The sequence below is a fragment of the Perognathus longimembris genome, chromosome 21, assembly GCF_023159225.1.
Source record: "Perognathus longimembris pacificus isolate PPM17 chromosome 21, ASM2315922v1, whole genome shotgun sequence".
Lineage (NCBI taxonomy): Eukaryota > Metazoa > Chordata > Mammalia > Rodentia > Heteromyidae > Perognathus > Perognathus longimembris.
The window spans coordinates 38,897,670-38,917,821 of record NC_063181.1 but is presented as its reverse complement, the minus strand read 5'-3'; the positions used below and the strand labels follow the sequence as shown (position 1 = coordinate 38,917,821).

Here is a 20,152-nt window from a genome sequence, read left to right as displayed (position 1 = left end):
TGATCTTAGGATTTAACTTTATGTGATTGTGTTAATGATATTCAATATTTTATGCTATATCCATGGTCTTCCTTTATCAATGTACATCTAACTCTCCACCAGCATTTGTGAACCTGACTAGATGTGCAGAGACCACAGTTGGGATATTGATGTAAACAGCGTAATAAAACCTGAAAGAAGGGAAGAGATTACAGCTGAATGTCTGAGGGGAAGGGCTGGCGGGATTTCCCTCAGGAAAGCGAAATTGCTTCACAAAGGAATTAGGAAAGAATGGAAGACTTTTATGCTGCTCTCTATCTTCATGTTCTGAAGAGTATTGGTATATCATTTTATTGTCGATATGCATTATTCTTCATTATATGACGGTGTATTTACCAATTTGCATTTTTTTCCTCAATGCATTGAATTCTGTATGGCAATAATGAACTTTATTGTTTTGTGTTACAAAATCCATAACAGGGATATTAATGCTACAATACAAAATAAAATCTGTAAAAAGTAGAAAAACTATTAAATCTGAAAAAAAGAATTCCACAGGGAATACAGATAGGGCAGGAAATATAACAGTTTTTCAGTGAAACATGTTGAGATGATACATAGTTGTATATGTTTGTTTTCATAAAAGACAATATTAAGTTTTAAAAGGGATTGGAGCTCATGGAAGGATAGTGGTACATGAATACCAAAGGCAAAATCAGATGTTAACTTAGGTAATGTGGGCTGCAGTGGCAGCATAGATTAGCTGACACTCCAGTGGTGTACCTGTAATGTGGTTGATTGGTAATACCTTACATTTACCTTCAATGCCATCACATAGAACCCAGACTTGGCAGCTGAAGATGTACCTATTTTCACAGTTGTTCTTGATGAAAAAAATGTGAACCAAGAGAACCAGCTTTGTTCAGTTGTGGTGGGAAGGCCTCTGTCTGCCTAAAAATATAAATTAAGCCACTTGGTTTAAAACTAAACTATTGAATTATCCCTGACTTTAATTTTTAAAGGTTATTTCTTTTGTCAACAAGATAGATCCAGTGTTTCAAATGTGACACTGAACAAAACCCAAACATCTGATAGGTTATTTAATAACAACTCCTGATTTAGTTAATTTTATATCTGAATTGTTATGTTGCTAAAGAGTAATACATTGTGACTATATATCCTCGTAGAATTTCCTTTTTAGAGCTACACATTAATAGTTTTTCCTCAGATTTTTTTAAAATTTAATTTTATTGTCAAGTTGATGTACAGAGTGATTACAGTTGCATATGTAAGGTAGTGAGTGTATTTCTTATTAAACTTGTTACCTTCTCCCTCGTTTTTCTCCCACCTTCCCTCCTCCACAACCCCCCCCCCCAAGTTGTACAGTAAGTTTACACCATATTGTCTTGTGAGTATCATTGTTGCATTGGTTCAACCTTTGTCCTTTGTCTCACCACGTTGATGTTCCCCTTCCCTTTCCTAATTCAGATAAACATATATATAATACCCAGGGCACCAAAATCAAATACAGTGACACCAAGGGCTAAACCATGAAGAAGAAAAACACAAGAAAAAAAGATAAGTTCACATAGTGCATTAGAAATAACAGCAGTGAAAAACCACTTGTTTACAAATCTTGGAATTCATTTCACTTTGCATCATCTTTTTTGTTTGTTTGGTTTTGTTGTTGTTTTTTTTGCCAGTCCTGGGACTTGAACTCAGGGTCTGAGCACTGTCCCTGGCTTCTTTTTGCTCAAGGCTAGCACTCTGCCACTTGAGCCACAGCGCCACTTCCGGCTTTTTCTATATATGTGGTGCTGAGGAATTGAACCCAGGGCTTCAATGTATATGAGACGAGCACTTTACCTCTAGGCCATAATCCCAGCCCCTCACTTTGCATCATCTTGCATGATCATATGTACATTGTCACTCAGCTATTGTGATTATCTGCTAGTACTATTCTGAGGGCATTGCCAATGCAGGTCACTACAAGATAAAGCCCACCAGAAATCTCTTCTTCTTGCCCTTTATTCCACACAGAATGAATCCCTTACCTTTCTATATCTATACTGTGATTTGTATACCTTCCCCTTATAGCATTTATGAAATTATATTGTAATAAAGCTTCTTTCTGTTTTAGATAAATACTCCTTATTTGCCCTCCTCTTTATTCTGGGGTCTCTAATTATTCAGACTTTTTCTGTAATGGATTTGAGCATTGTTTTTCTCTAAAATAAAGATCACATGGGAAAATCATAATGGCAGCTATTTGTCTGCCCTGTAGCTGTTTAGGGTGCCAAGAATTATCTGCATTGTGTCTCTTATTCTATAGGCAGATGCTGTTCTTTCAAGAGGGTTGCTTTGAGAGTGAGCCTCTGAATTATGTCGAAATATTGGAGATTTTAAATGTCTAATTTTTGCACTTGAGTCTCACATAGTTTCATATTTTCAGATAATTTACTTCCTCTAAGTCTATCATTTTCTGCAGATGAAGGTGCCTTTCTCTCTGCAGTGAATGAGCTTGAAAAGGAAACAGACTTAAGAACAGTAGTCCAATATTATTATTACAGTTATATAATTAAAGATACCAAGCTTGTCCTGTCTTTTCATTTCACTTAGTTTTGTATTGTTTGCTAACCTACAAATCTGGGTTTTATTTTTTTTCAGTTTTTTAGTGTGTGGTCTACTTAGCCAACAAAATTATCTTTTTCCTTTTTCCTAAGAACTTCCCTTTGTTTTTGCTCCCTACGCTTTTCTTTCCTTCGTCTTCTCATTTAACTGGCCACCTCTCTTTTGTCTAATAAATATCTCTCTATAAAACTGACTTTCATACCCTTTATGTATATCTTCATACTCAAAAGTACCAACACCTTGGAGACCATAACTTTACCATGTAATTTCTGATGTCTCTAATTATTTGAACTTCCATGTCTAGATGAACCTGGGACAAGGTTGTATTATCAGTTGAAGGATTTATGGGAGGAAAATGACTCACCAAGGAATAGCAAGTCACGTGTGAGCTCCCCGAGAATGCATAGACTTAGTTCAATCGACTAAAAGTCGAAATGAGAAATATAAATCTTTCATTTTAAACTGGATCTATTTGTTCAGTAAGGCATCACTTGCTCATGTTTTACTATTTGAACAATGGTAGAAAAGATCTGTGAAAGGCATATTTTTCTTTGGGCAAGCTCGCTTGCCCAATGCCCATGTCCACAAAGGGGACTTACGGGTCTGAGCAGTTGTCTCAGATCCTTTCTCCAAAATAAATCTGGCAATTAAGTCAAATTTCAGTTGAAAAATCTCATTTATCAAAACCACCACACGTTTCACAACTATTTCACTGTGAAATAAAAGTGAAAACTCAGACAATTTTTTTCTATGTCAGTAAAAACTTCTCTGGTGTGTGTAGTTGTGTGTGTGTGTGTGTGTGTGTGTGTGTGTGTGTGTGTGCCTGTGCGTGTGTCAGACATAGGGTTTGAATTCAGGACCTGGGCACTGTCCCCAAGCTTCTGTGCCGAAGGCAGGTTGCTCTAAAACTTGAGCTGGAGTTCCACTTCAGGTTTTTGTAAATTGTTTGGTGGTTAATTGAAGATAAGAGCCTTACAGACTTTTCCTGCTTGGGCTGGCTTCAAACTGTGATCTTCAGATCCCAGTTTCTTGAGTAGCTAGGATTATAGGCATCAGCTATTGGTGCTCAGCTTTATTTCCTATATTTTTAAGAGTAATTTGAAAGGGGTGACCTTGATCAAGGTGCATTATATCCATAAACTTCTTTGTTGACAGCAACTCTTTTGTAAAACTACTTAAAGATAACTTTAAAAAGGGATAATCTGGGCACTGTAAACATATGAATAGTTATATGTAAAATAATATTCCAAAGGGGACTATCATGGGGATCTTTTTATCACTTGTCCAAAATAGAAATTCCTACTCTTTAAATGCTAACCATCCTTTCACCAGGAAAGATTTTTAGTGTTTGCTTGCAGTTCACATTCAAGAGTGTCCTTTAGGCTTGTTAGGTTCAAAGGCGAGAATGTATTTCCTTTTGAGCTGAAATGTCTATGCCACCATTAAATACTAATAGTAGAACTAATAGCAGGACTGCCCGGCATCAGTTCCCACTGTCCTTCTAGCTAAGCAATAGAATGCAAATGTTTCTCACTGTGCTTTGATGACGAAAGGGCAATAACACTTCACATTTTATAGCATATTAATGCTTCACAAAACTCCTCTACATTCATTATACTTCATTTCATTCTCAAAACAATGCTGTTAGGCAGGCATTATTTTCTGCATTTAAGTGAAGAAATTGATGATCAAAAAAGTAATGAATTGGTTGATGATGCGGTTCATTTCAAAGCCAGGACATATAGTTATTTCTTCTTCATTTTTTAAATTGAAGGACAAATATTTATTGAAGATTTACTGTCTGACAAGTGTTATCTTTAAATACTGGGAATAGAATATAAAACAAAGTACAGCTTAGAAAAATTCCTGCTTCTATGAAATGTTTAGTTTTGATGAGGCAAAACAAATATCTAGTAAACAATTAGGTGACAAAAAATTAAATACAGAGTACACAACAATTGAGTCTAATGGTGCATGCACCCACAGCTAGCAAAAGATCACAACTTCATGAGAGTCACTACCAAATGTTGGGCCTACTGAATTTATGACACATAAATTATTATTGTTTTTAAAGTCACTAGTTTGTGGTGATTTGAATTCAGCATTAGGCATAATATCATTAATAACAATTCAATTTAAATGTATTCCTAGTATCTACCATGAAATATTGTTGTTTTAAATTGGTTGCATGATTCTGTTATATTAAATATTGGGCTGTAACTAGAAAATAGAAATGTTTTTCCTCTAGTGCAGTACATTGACAGCAACTGTTGGTATATTCTCACCAAAGAATATACTGTTTACTATGTGGTGGGAGTGTAAACTTTTTCTTCTTCATTTTAGTTCAGGGACTTTAAGATATCATTATCTGTCTTATTGTAGGATGTTGTGTTGTTTCCTGCTAAACTCATTGCTCTTATATCCAACATCCTTTAAATATACCTTGAAACAACCAATGATTACTGAGTGTCTATTTTGTGCCAGATCTTGCATTAAACACTTAACAGGTATTACTTAATCCAATCCTATAACAACCACAAGGCAGCTAATATTATCACTATCTTACAAACAAGGAAACCTAGAGCTTAAGTAACTTTCTCATGGTCTCATACCAATAAACGGAACAATTAAGTCTCAAATCTAGACCTTCTGTCTCCAGAAACTGTGTACTCAAACAACATCTTCTATTGCCTCTTAAAAAATCCTTTTGGGGGCCTGGGAATATGGCCTAGTGGTAAAGTGCTTGCCTCGTATACATAAAGCCCTGGGTTCGATTCCTCAGCACCACATATATAGAAAAAAGCTGGAAGTGGAGCTGTGGCTCAAGAGGTAGAGTGCTAGCCTTGAGCAAAAAGAAGCCAGGGACAGTGCTCAGGCCCTGAGTTCATGCCCCAGGACTGGCTACAAAAACAAAACAAATAAAATGAAAAAATCCTTTTGGGAGCCAACATTAGGCTTGATTGCTGGGCCTCCTGCTCTTGAATACAGTTTGCTCAATGCTGTGCTCTCCCATTTGAACTACACCTTCACTTGTGGCTTTTCGCTGATTAATTGGAGGTAAGAGTCTCTTGGATTTGTTTGCCTGGGCTGGGTTCAAGTTGCGATGTTCAGATCTCAGCCTCCCCACTAGCCAGGATTAGAGGTGTGAACCACTGGCACCTGACTTTCTATTGCCTCTTAAATTACCAGAACCTATAAAGATTTTGTGAATGACTTTCTCATGAAAAGTAGTATGTAGATTGAGTGTCTCAATTTCACTTACAGCAATAAGAATTTCAACAATTATTTTGTTGACATGCTTCCCTTTAAAGGATGGTTCCCTCCTGAACGCAATGAAACGAAGCATACACTTGGTTAGAAACAATTTCTAGTGGAAGGATGCATCAAAAACATCCCTGTGGGGAGACAGATCAAGGTGGCAGCTATGTAAAATCCTCCAGAGATAGACACCCTGCAGACAGCCATCCAAACAGCTGCTCTTGTACTACACTACTCGACAGAAAGGAGTTCAGGAAGCTGGGTGAAAGATCACAATAAATAGCGAGCCTTAAGAAAAGCGATATTGACATGAAGATACTCATTTTACAACAAACACTAGAGACTTCAACCAGATACACAAAGATTCATCAGATATGTGGTATGCAAAGTCTGTGATGGGCACCTGAAGAATGGCGACCTACTTTTATAGTCTAATAAAAGGAAAACATTGGAACACACCATTTGGCAACTCTCTAAAAAGTTCAAGGCTTTTTAGCACCATGCGGATTTTTAAAATATGAACTAAGCAAGGAAAGCTTGGCAGAAACAGTAGCATCAGAGCTCGCACTGGGTGGCTGGGAAGAGAAGAGTGTTGCTCATGGTGAAATGGTCTGTGGGTTCTTTGGGGATAGCTCATCCAGAACGACCTGTTTGGAACTTACTCTGTCAGTGGGCAGGAGCTTTGTGCAGTGGTGAAAGCAAAGTGCATCCACTGGAAACAGATTGTGAAGCCGTGCGGCAATCTGCCACACGCACACTTGTGGAAGACCCTCGCCTGGCTTCTCTCCTCTGTTCTCTCCCTAATAAATTGCGCATCTTAACACGAGACAAGTTTTTCATGTCTTCACAAATCAGTTCTTATGGTTATTTATGCCTACTTGTTGTGAACATGCAACATTCATTTTGATTACTCATGAATCCATATAAATTCTGAATGAATTTCTCTGACTTTCATAGTAAGCTGGAAATGTAAGGGCAATGCAGATAGGAATGTTAGACTTTCCATCAAGAGAGTTTTTTGTTTTGTTTTGTTTTGTTTTTGCCAGTCCAGGGGCTTGGACTCAAGGCCTGAGCACTGTCCCTGGCTTCTTTTTGCTCAAGGCTAGCACTCTGCCACTTGAGCCATAGCGCCACCTGTGGCCGTTTTCTGTATATGTGGTGCTGGGGTATCGAACCCAGGGCTTCATGTATATGAGGCAAGCACTCTTGCCACTAGGCCATATTCCCAGCCCTCAAGAGAGTTTTTGGTTAGTGATATTTCAAAACTTCGGGCAGATTCAGTAAATCTTCCTTTTGGTAACATCTTGAGTGAGGATTTTTTCTGAAATATATTGCCCTTCTTAAAAAGAAAAAGAAATCATACTAAGTGAAGTGAGCCAGACCCAAAGAAACATAGACTCTGTGGTTTCCCTCATTGGGAATAATTGGTATATATCTAGGATAATCCTAGCAGAAGATCGCGATAGCTCAATAGCTATGTCCATATGAGCACATGTGATGATGCTAATTGAAATGAACTCCAATTATGGAAATAAGTGGCTTATCATTGTCATTGTTATTTTCAATGTACCATGTGAAATTATGCCATTTTCTTTTGTCTTTCTTCCCCAGGGTTTTACCCCTGAAAGCACTGTTAATGGTCTTGGTATTGCATATACTGGGTATTGCATATACATTTATTGGAATTAGGGAAGGGAAGAGGAACATCAAAATGGAGAGACAAAGGATAAAAGATGAACCAACACAACAGCAATACTTATAAAACTATATGCTGTAAACCAACTGTATAACTCATAGGGAGGAATGGGGAGGGGAGTGTGGGGAAAATGAGGGAGGAGGTAACAAGTTGGACAAAGAAATGTACTCACTGCCATACAAATGAAACTGTATCCCACCTGTACATCACTATGACAATAAATAAATTTTAAACAAAAAAGGAAAACAGCACTGGAAATGTCTTCCATTGGGGACCTAAAAATAAAGATATCAAAAAATGAAGGCTGATTATTAAGAATCATAAAATTAAAACTATTAAAATGAAAATATCGCATTTAAAATTTTGCTTGCAGTTCCTTTTCATATTAAGTGTCCTAATCACACTAAGTAACAACTCACATTTCTTCCAGGACTACCCATGGCAGCTGAGCAGTACAGTAAATTACATGCCTAAATATATCTTCCCTGTAAGTCTTTTCAGAGTCAGAATAAAGGGGCTTACTAGCTTTCATTTAGCAGTAGAGGTACATATTTTGACACATATTAAAGATGAAGTACAGCTCAGTACTTGAAGGATACTTTCTGGGTATGGAATAACTGAAAACTGGTACTAGTAACCGAACATTCCAATTCCTGTGCAGTAGGTCAACATTTCCCCTTGTGGATTTGGAGAGAAGGAATGCGGATGCTACTTGATGTAAAGTCCTGAGGTAAAGCACATAGAAGACCAGGGTGCAGTGGCTGTAATTCTGGTTTCTAAGGAGGCTGAGATCTGAGGATTGTGGTTTGAAGCCAGTCAGGGCTGCAAAGTCTGTGAGACTCTTATCTACATTTAAGCACCAAAACCAGCTGGAAGTGGAGCTGTGCCTCAAGTGGTAGAGAGCTAGCCTTGAGCAAAATAAAGCTCAGGGACAGCACCCAGGCCCTGAGTTCAAGCCCCAAAACTGGAATTGAGAAAAAATGAAAGAAGAATATGGAGGTGAATGAGATAGTCTCATCTTGCTGGGAACATATAATCAAGTAAAGAAAACAATGTAAGATCTTAAGAAGATAGATATATACAGTATAATACAGGGACATTAAATGACATATATTTATTTTTGTAAATAAATGGATATGGGAACAAAAGTAGGACAATTTTTTTTCTGATTGGCAAAATCTAAATGAAGATTGTGGAAAAGACATACTCGAGGTAGGAAATGAATCTTGTATAACATTTTAAAAACTAAAAATGGAGGAGACATTTTGACAAAGAGAAATATATGAACAAGGCCTGGGAATATGGCTTAGTGGTAGAGTGCTTGCCTCACATACATGAAGCCTTGGGTTTGATTCCTCAGCAACACACACACACACACACACACACACACACAAACACACACACCCAGAAGTGGTGATATGGCTCAAGTGGTAGAGTGCTAGCCATGAGCAGAAAGAAGCCAGGGACAGTGCTCAGGCCCTGAGGTCAAGCCCCAGGACTGGCAAAAAAAAAAAAAAAAAGGAAAGGAAGGAAAGGAGGAAGGAAGGGAGGGAGGGAGGGAGGGAAGGAGGAGGGAAGGAAGGAAGGAATGAAATGTATGAACAAAGCAAAAGAGATTGATAAATATAGATGCCAATCTGGATGGGTTTCAGGTATGCAGCTGACAAAGTGACAGATTATAATAAACCATTTGTTGAAGATAGACTGTGTAAATGGCAACAAAGAAAAAAGGTGCTAAACTCTTCTGATGTAGACTACAATGAGCGATTTAGAGTGAACTTTATATATTATAGCTGTTGTGGGTTACTTTTGGCTTCACAGGATAATTCTCTGCGTGTTCATGGCCATCCTTTCTCATCTGGGGTTTAGCTTTCCTCACTTTCAGACCCCAATGGTGAATTGTGGCCTCAAAATGCGAAACAGAAAATTCCAGAAAAAAAATCACTGATTTCACAAGTTTTGATTTACACATCCTTGGAGCGATATGAAGGCTTTCTAGGTGGTGAACCATCCCATTGTCAAACGTATTCATGCTGCATCGGCTGCCCGCTCACTAGCGGCTCAGTAGCTACCTTAGTCATCAAGTTGACTGTTGCAGTGCTTGTTTACAAAAACCCATATTTTACTTAGTGATGGCCCCAAATCAGGAGATTCGTGATCCTGAAGTCATCGAGTATTGCCATTAGGTGAACATTTCTTGATATAACAAGGTAAGAAAAGGCCAAAGGCTGAATATTCTACTATTTGTGATATAGAAGAATCATAAAATTATGAAGAAGGAAAAAGAAATTCATGATGATTTTTCTGTTGTATTTCAAACTGCAAATTTCAAGACAGCGAATTTTAAAAGCTCAGTGAAGGGGGAAAGTGGGTAGGTTGAGCTCGGTGGTTTACACCTACAATTCGGAGAATCATGGCTCATGGCATGCCCAGGAAATTTTTTTTTCTTGTCTGTCATGGGGCTTGAACTCTGGGCCTGGGTGCCATCCCTAAGTTCTTTAGCTCAAGGCTAGTGCTCTACCACTTGAGCCACAGGGCCACTTTCTGGTTTTCTGGTAGTTCATTGGAGATAAGAGACTCACAGACTTTCCTGCCCAGGCTGCTTTGAGCCGTAGTCCTCAGATCTCAGCTTCCTGAGTAGCTAGCATGACTCGCGTGAGCCACCGGTGTCTGGCTGGGGAAAATATGTTTGTGAGACCTTATCTGATGAAAAAGCTGAGTCTGGCAGTGCTTGCCTGTGATCCTAGTCGGGCCAGGTATATAGGTATAGGTTGTAGTATGCAGCGAGGTCAACCTGGAAAAATAGAAGACCCTATCTGAAAAATAACCTAAGAGCAAAATGACCTAGAAACATGGAGAGGGAGGGAAAGAAGAAGAGAGGGAGGAGGGAAAAAGAGAGCACACTTACCTAGCAAGTGCAAGGTCTGGAGTTCAAATCCTAATCCTGCACAAAAAATATATGTAAAAGAGAAAGAGATAGGAAAAGCAGTATATTGTAAGGAAGGTATCAATGGATACTATCTACCAATAGATATCTACTGGAAGTTTCAGAATGTTATTTCCCATGTATCACTGTGTCTTTGAGAAATATTTTAAAGACACTATGTCCTTCAAATAGAGCCTGACATCCTCAACCTCTTGTCCTGGCTTTAAGAAATCTTATTTTTAGCAAGTTCACATGAATATGATTAAGACATGAAATGATATACACAGACATATTACAAAATGAAAATCTCTTCTCCTATCGTCTTCCAATTCCATTTCCCAGATGAAATAAAATTTCATCTCTGAACAAGTACATCATTTACATTGATCCTTTCAAATACACAAAACTGCTTTCTGCTTAATTTTTTCAAGTTGATGAACCATCACTATTCAACAATTTCTATATTGATATTAGAGTCGCTTCAATTTTTGTTGTTGTTATATGTAACATATTGGCCTGTCTGACGAGGATACTTGAAAAATATAAACTTCTGTTTTTAAGCAGTTTGGAATTAGAGAAAAATTCCAACTATCTCATATTCCCTATACAGTTTCTTCTACTACCAGCATCTTAATGATCACATAATATATTTGATATGCTATTTTTAATTAAAATCAATAATTTATTTCAGCTCCTTTCCCTTTTACCTACAATCTTCTTTTGCTTCCAGGGTTTCGTCTGGGATGCCACATTACATTTAGTCATTGTTACCTTAGCCTCGTCTGAGCTATAACATTTTCTCTGCCTTTTCTTGTTTTTGATGACCTTGTCATTTGTGAGAAACACTAGGTCAGGTATTTTGCTGATGCCCTTCTACTGGAATTTATCTCATGCTTTTGATAGTATTCAACTGGGGTGATACATTTTCCGAATGGAGACCACAGAGGTAAAAATCACTGACTTATATCAAGAGTCCATTCTGTGAACATGACATAAGACTACTGATGCTCACCGGCTTAACTAGTGGTGTCAGATTTCTCCTCTATAAGGATGCTCTTTTATCTTGTTCCTACTATACTTTTTAGAAATAAGTCACTATGCACCACCTGTGCTGAAGGATCTGAAATCTATTTTCCAATTTCTTGGGAGTGTATATTCATGTGAATTATGTGAAACTCTTTTCAGGAGGGTTTGTCTCTACTCATTTAGTCAAGAATTCACTTATATCCATTTGTTCTCCTTATTAGTCATATTGTGTTTAGCATTTATTTCGTTGCTGAAGTTATTCAAACTTTGGCCCTTGGCTAATATATATCCCTTTAACACTCTCTAATGATGTGGATTCCAAGCTCATCTTATACACATCCTGCTTCATTCAGCTAGTTTTCCAAGGAGCCTTGATTCCTTTAATTGGACATGCATTTTGGAAGATAAACTTGCTGCTTCTGAGTGTGTTTTTTTAAAGGGTTGATAGAGCAAACAAGGCTGTGTGTGTGTGTGTGTGTGTGTGTGTGTGTGTGTGCGCGCATGTTGTGGCATGTACTCAGGCATCTCCATATAAATATTTTATATGTAACTTTGTGTCTATCTAAGCCTGAACATCAGTTCACATTGTTATCCCAGCTGTTTTATCGTCTGGGTCACTTTAGGCTCTTCCCATTGCTTATCTGTAAATTTCTCTCCCAGAAGTGAGAAAGCTGACTTACACTCGCTTCCACCCATCTAACCGAACTGTTGAATTCCAGTGTGTGATGGCACCAAAATTCTACTCCCTACTGATGTGTGAAAGAAGACCTTTAACGACTGGATCCGGATATTTACGTGCACTTCCTTTTGCTATTAGTCTTACAAGACTCTATAAAATTACTTTTTAAGCAAGAATTACTCCACAAACATTTTCAGTGATGTTAAATCATACATTTGGATAAAAGAAAAGAGGAAGAGTATGAGGATGCAATCCTAATATTCAGTGAAACTTGGGAAATTGAGATGAGTGGGGTTGGGAGAGATGGGGAGAAAATGGTGAAAGAGGTGCTATTGATCAAGGTGCATTGTGCTCATAAACTAACATATTGAATTGGGACCCCTGTGCACAACTACTAAAAGAAAATAACAAACAGAAAATAAGAAAAGGATCTTAAAGTCTGTCAGCAGAGCCTGCATTCTATGTTGGGATGAATATGTATTACAAATTCTGAAATAAGTACTACTAAAATAAATAGAAAAGTATACAATGAAGCAGAAAATAAGTAAGGAGATATATGTATATGTATGTGTATATATATATATATATATCCCACAATAAGTTAACATGAACACTGCTGTCAATTTAACTTATTGACAGTATAGAATCTAATTATTAACAGCAGAACACACATTCTTATCCAGTGCATATATTCACCAAGTAAGCTATGTTCTGGCGTATAAAATATACCTTTGCAAAGTCACAAAGTGGAAAATTTTGTGAGACTTTTTCTAGGAACCATAAAAGGATAACGAAATGAAAATGTAACTGAAAAACAGTGAACTAGAGGGAAGATGTTGAAATATTAATATCTACAAAACAGAAATTCCAAAAGCAATGAAAAAATAAATAAGTAAACAGTAAGAAACATCTGAAGTCTATGATCTTCTAATATGTCTTAAAATTTTTGAAATTGAATAAATATATAAGCATTCAAATAGAAAGATTTCATACAGGGTAAAGTAGCAAAAGAAACAAGTTCATAAACCTGGACACATTATTGTAAATTTCTGAATTCTAGGGCATTTAAGACAAAGAGAACGTAATAAGATATCCAAGAAATAGAAAAAGGACAAGAATTAAATTGCTATTATATTTCTCAGCAGTTACACTGGATACAGTAAGGCAATTTGTTCTTAAAAGCACTTTCAATATAGAACTTTAAAACTTACTACAGTGCTATTCAAATATAAACGTTAAACAAATTTACCCTAGTTCTTTGTCACAAAATATGCTTTGAAGATAGTACTGGTGGTGGAAATCTATACATTACACTATTATTCAATGGCAACTAGCAAAGAGTACACAAACCATGAAAAATATGGAAGATACTTACGTGTCCCATGGTTATATCAACTGCTAAATTGGAGAGGCTAGTCTAAAAAGGCAGCGTATCACAAGATTATTCCAACATGATATTCTCAGAAAGCCAGACTTAGAGACAGCCAAATATCCGTGGTTGCCAAGGGTTTGGGAACAGGGAGGTCAGGGAGGAACCATGACACGCAGCAGGGGCTTAGAGCATTGAACCTACTGTGTATGACATGATAATGTGGACACAGGAAACCATACATTTGTTAAAATCAATGAAATGCACAGCACAAAGAGTGAAGCACAAAGTATAGACTTCAACATTGGCTCATTGATGGTGACAAGTATACTATATTCATACAAGATATTAATAATAGGAGAAAGAGTGTCTGGGTGTGGAGGAAAGGCATGTAGCAACCCTGTAGTTTGATTCAATTTTTATTTAAGACTAAAATTGTTTCAAAAGAATAAAGTCTATTTTGTTGTTTTACCTGGATTTCAGAATACTAAGATAGAAAGAAATCCATAAGATCACAAAGAAATTTAGGACATGTCAATGAGGTATAAATAAGTGATAGCTAAAGGAGAAGTTGTGCAGAACTTTTGTAGAAATTATTTCAAGTATTTTCAAATACTTTTCTAAAGAAGGGTACATTAAATAATATAATGCTTTGTTATTTTTAGGGTTTTGGTTTTTACAGATACTGAGGGCCTTGAGCTCTCACTTAGCATTTTCAATCAAGGCTAGCACTCTACCATTTGAGCTACACCTCCACTTCTGGCTTTTTGCTGCTTAGTTGGAGATAAGAGTCTTAGAGACTTTTCGGCCCAAGTTGGCTTCAAATCTTGGTCCTCAGATTTCTTCCTCCACAGTAGCTACGATTACAGGTGTGAGCCACCAAAGCCTGGCCTTCATAGTGTGGTGTCTTCAATGAAAGCAAGAGGAAAAGAAAATAAAGAAAAAGAAGGCCCAGTGCCAGTGGCTCACGCCTGTAATCCTAGCTACTCAGAAGGCTGAGATCTGAGGATTGCAGCTCAAAACAAAACCAAACAACAACAACAACAACAAAAAAAAAACCTGGGCAGGAAATTCTGTGAGTCTTATCTCCAATTAACTACAAAAAATCTAGAAGTGAAGCTGTGGCTCATGTGGTAGAGCACTAGCCTTGAAGTAGAAAAGCTAAGGGAGTCGTTTGTCTTTTTATCCTTTGTCTCTTGATTTTGATATTCCCTTTCACTTCCCTAATTCTAATACAGTGTCCAGGGCACTCAGAGTACTCAGATGAGATACAGTGATAGTGCCGGTACAACCACAGGAAGGGGATACAGAGGATCATCCACAAACGAAGCTACTGTTTCACATGGCATGTTGAAAGTAACTACACCAGTGATATAACAGTTGTTTCCATAACATGGAGTTCATTTCACTTAGCATCATCTTGTGTGTTCATAAGGGTATAGCTATTAGGCTCTTGTGATCCTCTGCTGTGACTTGCCTACATCTGTGCTAATTATTCCCTATGAGGGAGACCATAGAGTTCATGTTTCTTTGGGTCTGGCTCACTTCACTTAGTATAATTTTTTCCAAGTCCTTCCATTTTCTTACGAATGGGGCAATGTCATTCTTTCTGATAGAGGCATAGAATTCCATTGTGTCTATGTACCACATTTTCCTGATCCATTCGTCTCCTGAGGGGCATCTGGGTTAGTTCCATATTTTAGCTATGACAAATTGTGCTGTGGTAAACATTGTTGTGCTGGTGGCTTTAGTGTGTTCAAAAGCAATCCTTGTAAAACCATTTGGTGTAAACCAACTGAACAACTCATGGGGGGAGAGGGAAGGGCGAAGGGGGGAGGGGGAATGAGGGAGGAGCTAACAAACAGTACAAGAAATGTACCCATGGCTTAATGTATGAAACTGTAAAAAAAATGTAAAAATGTAAAAATTAAAAAAAAATAATTTAAAGAGGAATGATAATGCATTTGCTTAATATACACAAAAAAATGAAGGGGGATAATGATAGAATTTTTAAAAAATCATTATCAAAAAATAAAACAAAAACATTAACCAGAAGAAAAAGAAGAAAAGCTACGGGACAGCGACCATCCCCTGAGTGCAGTCACCAGTACTGACACACACAGTATACGCACGCGTGCACTCACACTTACACACACACACACACGAATGGAAGGAGATAAGGTATTTGTAGAAGAGAAAGAGTAAGAAATAACTTTCCAAGTTTTCTAAATGATAATTTCTGAAAGGCAGTCATCTTAAAACTCTGGCCTATCTGCTTATTTCATCTATTGCTCTCAACTTACTAAGTGATGATTCTCAGTAGATATCAAAAGCAATTCTGCACATGAAAATTTTTTATTTAATTTATCCTAAAATATTTGAGAGGCAATTGATGCTTCAGACACTTGACTGACAACATTTTCCACAGTAATTCAAATGCCTTTTCTAAGAGGATGAACAGAAACAAAATGTTCAGAGAGATGAATGTTAAATTATTATTATTTAGTAGAAAACTGAACTGGACCATTTTCTTTGGTATCTTTTATGTAATCCATAAGCTGGTACCATTCCCATTTCATCCTTTGTATTTGTGCTGAATTTTCGGTGCAATGTGGGTCACCAAGGGGAAAATGAAAAGAACGTTGCTTTGTCGTTTCTATACATAAGAAGTTTCTTTATTCTAGTTACTTTTCTTGACACATCAGAATTCGCTTGTTTTCTCACTGTCTGTCAAGTTCATTACCTTAGCCTAAAGCTTTGTTTTCTTATACTCTGGAAATAAGCACAAAGAAAAACATAGTTTAAATAGAATTTTGACATTGTTTAAATAGCTATCCAAACTATTTTGACTCTAGATTTGGAAAGAAAAATGATTTTATCTTATATTACTTAGATAAGTTGGTGACTTGCCTCAGTCATGTCTCAACTATTCACTGAGCTCAAGTTGATTGCGGTTGCGTGGACACTGGCTGAGTGACTTTGGAGAGTGAATTGGTTGTTTGAATGGGATGGGGAATGCTTAAGTAAAGAATCGGCTGGTTAACACGTCCCAGTTAGAGGAAAGGTCAGAATCCCTGAATCACACACACAGATGGAGGACACTCATGTATTATTTTTTTTTGCATGGATGTAATACATGTAATTTTTGTTTGCATAAATTGATATTATCTTTAATAGTCTGGCAAAAAGGTCATCGTGTCCAAAAAATGATCCCTAAGGCATTTTTAGGTAGAAGTTTTAGAAATGGTCCCTTCCATTTCACATGACTTACATGTGGAATATTTGATCGTGGTGAGATTTCATGCCTGGGATTGTGATAGGTTAGATGGTGTGGTTCGCTGTAATTGTCAAGAGGAGATTAACTTGGTGGACCTAATCTAATCATGTGAACCGTTAAAAGCAGAGAACATTTTTGTACTAGGAAAGTAGAGAGGAAATGTAATCAAAAAGTAGAGGAAGGACGTGACAAGCTACCGCTGATTTGGGGACAGAGAGACCACATAAGAAGCAATATAAGCAGCTTTAGTTTGGTAAGAGAACATTGTACATCCGGCATGCCACAAAGGAAACTGGAGTTCAGATGCAGGGCCATCCAGAGCTGAATTCTGCTGGACCCTTCCCCCAGCCTCCTCCGAAGAGTCCAGCAAGCCAAGCCCTTTGATTTAAGTTATCTCCACGGGCCCCAGCTGAGCTCACCAGAGCCTCCGAGCCAAGTTGGGAAGTAAGATGAAGCTAAGATTCTCATTCTTACATGGTAAGAGAAAACAAATGTAGTAGAACAAACAGGTAGGTGCTTACTTATGACTTCCAATAACAATGAAAACCTTATTCTAGGAGCTGGTATCTCGGAATTCCAGGCCATTTTTTTCCCCTCACATGTCACTGACATGATCTCTGTTTTGACTTAGTCACTCTGAAATATCACAGAAAAGATCACAAATCTCTTTCCATGTTTTAGCTGCAAATATGTGAAGAACTGCTCAATAACATAGTCATCTGGGGAACTGCAAATACCAATTAAAATGAGATTTTATCTCAGCTCAGTTAAAGTGGCTATAAAAAAAACTAAAATAACAAAGCTTGGTGAGTATTTACATTCTCACCATTGGAGGGAATGTAAATTTGTGGAACTTTCAGTCTACTAAAAGCAGAAATAATGGGATGATCTAGCTAGCATATTCCTGTATGCCTCCTAGAGGAAATGAAATCACATCAAAGTAATATCTCCATGTCTAAGATTTTTTTGTGGTGTTCTTCACAGCAGATAAGACATGAAATCAACCTAGCTGCCCATTAACATTAATGTCTGATTAATGGACTATTTTGTATATATATGAAGATATGTGGATATAGACACAAATGATATAGATATAGATGGTACAGATGGAGCTGATATATAGATCTTCATCTCATTTGCAGCAGAAAGGATGGAATCAGAGGACAATATATTGAGTAAAATAAATCAGACTTAGAAGGAGAAATATTGCATCTTCTCTCTCATATATGGAAACTAAACAGTTGAACTGTATGTATACTAGTGGTTGAGGCTGGGAAGGTTGTTGAGAGGAGTAAAAGGGATAAAGGAAGGCTTAGATTTATCCCGATGATGTGCATGTGTGGAAATATACAATTAAACCTCATTATTACATACAATAAATGCATGTTATTAAAGACAATCATTTGATTCTGATGTATGTGCGGGTGGCATGCACCTGTAATTCTAGCTGTTTGAGAGGCTGAGGATGGGCGGATGCTGACTCCAGGTAGCACAGGAGGAAACATCTATGAGACTTCATCCCAGTGAAAGAAGCTGATCATGGTGGCAGGTACCTGCTTTCCTAGCTTTAATGGGAAGCCCAATATCAAGGAATTTGGGTCCAAGCTTGCACCTGAGAAGGAACCAAGACCCTTATGTGACTATGGCTGAGTGGCATAGCATATGTTTTCTAAACATAAGGCCCTGAGTGAGTTCAAACCTAAGTTGTTAGAGAACAATTAAGTTCCCTTACTTAATATCTATAGCCTATGTGTTACCATCTACTACAATGACACAGGTAGTAGGAGGCGAAGCGAATACTAGATGTCAAGAAGCAGAATTCCCAAGCAGTGACCTTTCCACTCAAGCCACACAAGTTCTGACCTTCATCTTTTAATTGACCAGACAAATAAGCCCAACGTTCTCCAACCTCGTTTGATCACTCGGCTAATTCTGCTCAGAACCATCTTTAAATATCTTTTGAAGGCAGAGACATTAACTAGATTCAAAAGCAATATTATACTAAGAGTCTTCCTAATAATATCATAAAATACCAGAGCAAGCTTGCTTTTAATGGATAATTAAATGAAGTCCACAGGAAATAAGCAGCTTGCTCAAGGTCATTCTCTGCAACCAAGAAAACAGAGACCCAAAGAGGTTCAATGATTAGTTCAAATGTTCTCAGCCAGGACAGGACAGAGACAGAATTGCAATCTAAGTCTCTTGATTTCCTGTATTTTTGCACACAGAATTGTGCCAACATGCCAGCTCTGCAAGGACTGGACCTCAGATTCGTTTGAGAAATAAACTATATCCCCAATTCTGTTGGCTAGGATACCTATGACTTAGAGCCGCACTGTAATATTCTCTGGGGCTACAAATTTCTAAAAGCCATCTTAATATCGATCTGCCTTTCAGAAATGTGTTAAAAATTGGCTAGAAGACAAATCAATGGGGCTACATACGTGAAGAACGGTAGTGCGTACTCGTAATGACTGAATCCAGTCCTGCTCTGTGACAAACCTGAAATTTATCCTTGTACTCGCCACTCATGTTCTTGTCCCCAAGCTGGAAGGGAGCAGGGAAAACTGCTAGAGAGAGAAGATATGCTATATCACGAAAGTGAAGGAAAAGCTCCAGAAGTAAAACACCTCTCTTGAATCAGGAGAGCTGCGACCAGTATCATTTCTGTTGCCATTTTCTCCATCCATTTAGAAGTACTTAAAGCACATGTCTAGTGCCTGAGCCCCTCGAACCATTAAGACATATTTTATTTCTTTGGTGAACAGGCTGCCTTGCCAAGATGAATGTCAGCTCACTTCCATTCTTTCCCCTATTTATTATGGCAGGCTTTCCCAGTGTGCAGAAAGCATGGCTGTTTAAAGGCTACTTTAAACTTCGATATTTTCCGCCCTGAGTCTGAGACCTCCCGGTGGCCCAATGCTGGAGTGCTATCACACATGTATAACCACCCGTTCACACTTCTTTGGGACTCTGAAGTAAGTTTAACTATGAGAGGAGCACCATCTGTGCTACAAACAAAAAATATAATACGTTTTTAATCAACTCACTGTAAGACTCAATGACCTTAGCTTCTTAGTGTGAATATTTCTTATTGATTATGATATGATGTATGTGTTGATACAACAGTGAATTCATATCTGTATATATGGATATATGCGATATTTGTTAATTATAATAAACTATATATTTTCACCTTATGAATGTGTGTTTAGAAGATGCAAATGTTTTCATATGACTCTGAATGCAGAAATAATACCATATTTGAAAATAATTGGCCAATAAGACCGTGTTTACCATTTGTATGATAC

The 20,152-nt window shown here is 37.5% G+C and overlaps 1 protein-coding gene across 2 annotated transcripts in view; it reads left to right on the top strand.

Annotated features, from left to right (window-relative positions):
* Positions 1-20,152, top strand: part of Nrg1 (neuregulin 1) — a 969,466-nt gene that overhangs the window by 311,299 nt on the left and 638,015 nt on the right. The gene's annotated exons all lie outside the window — the stretch shown is intronic.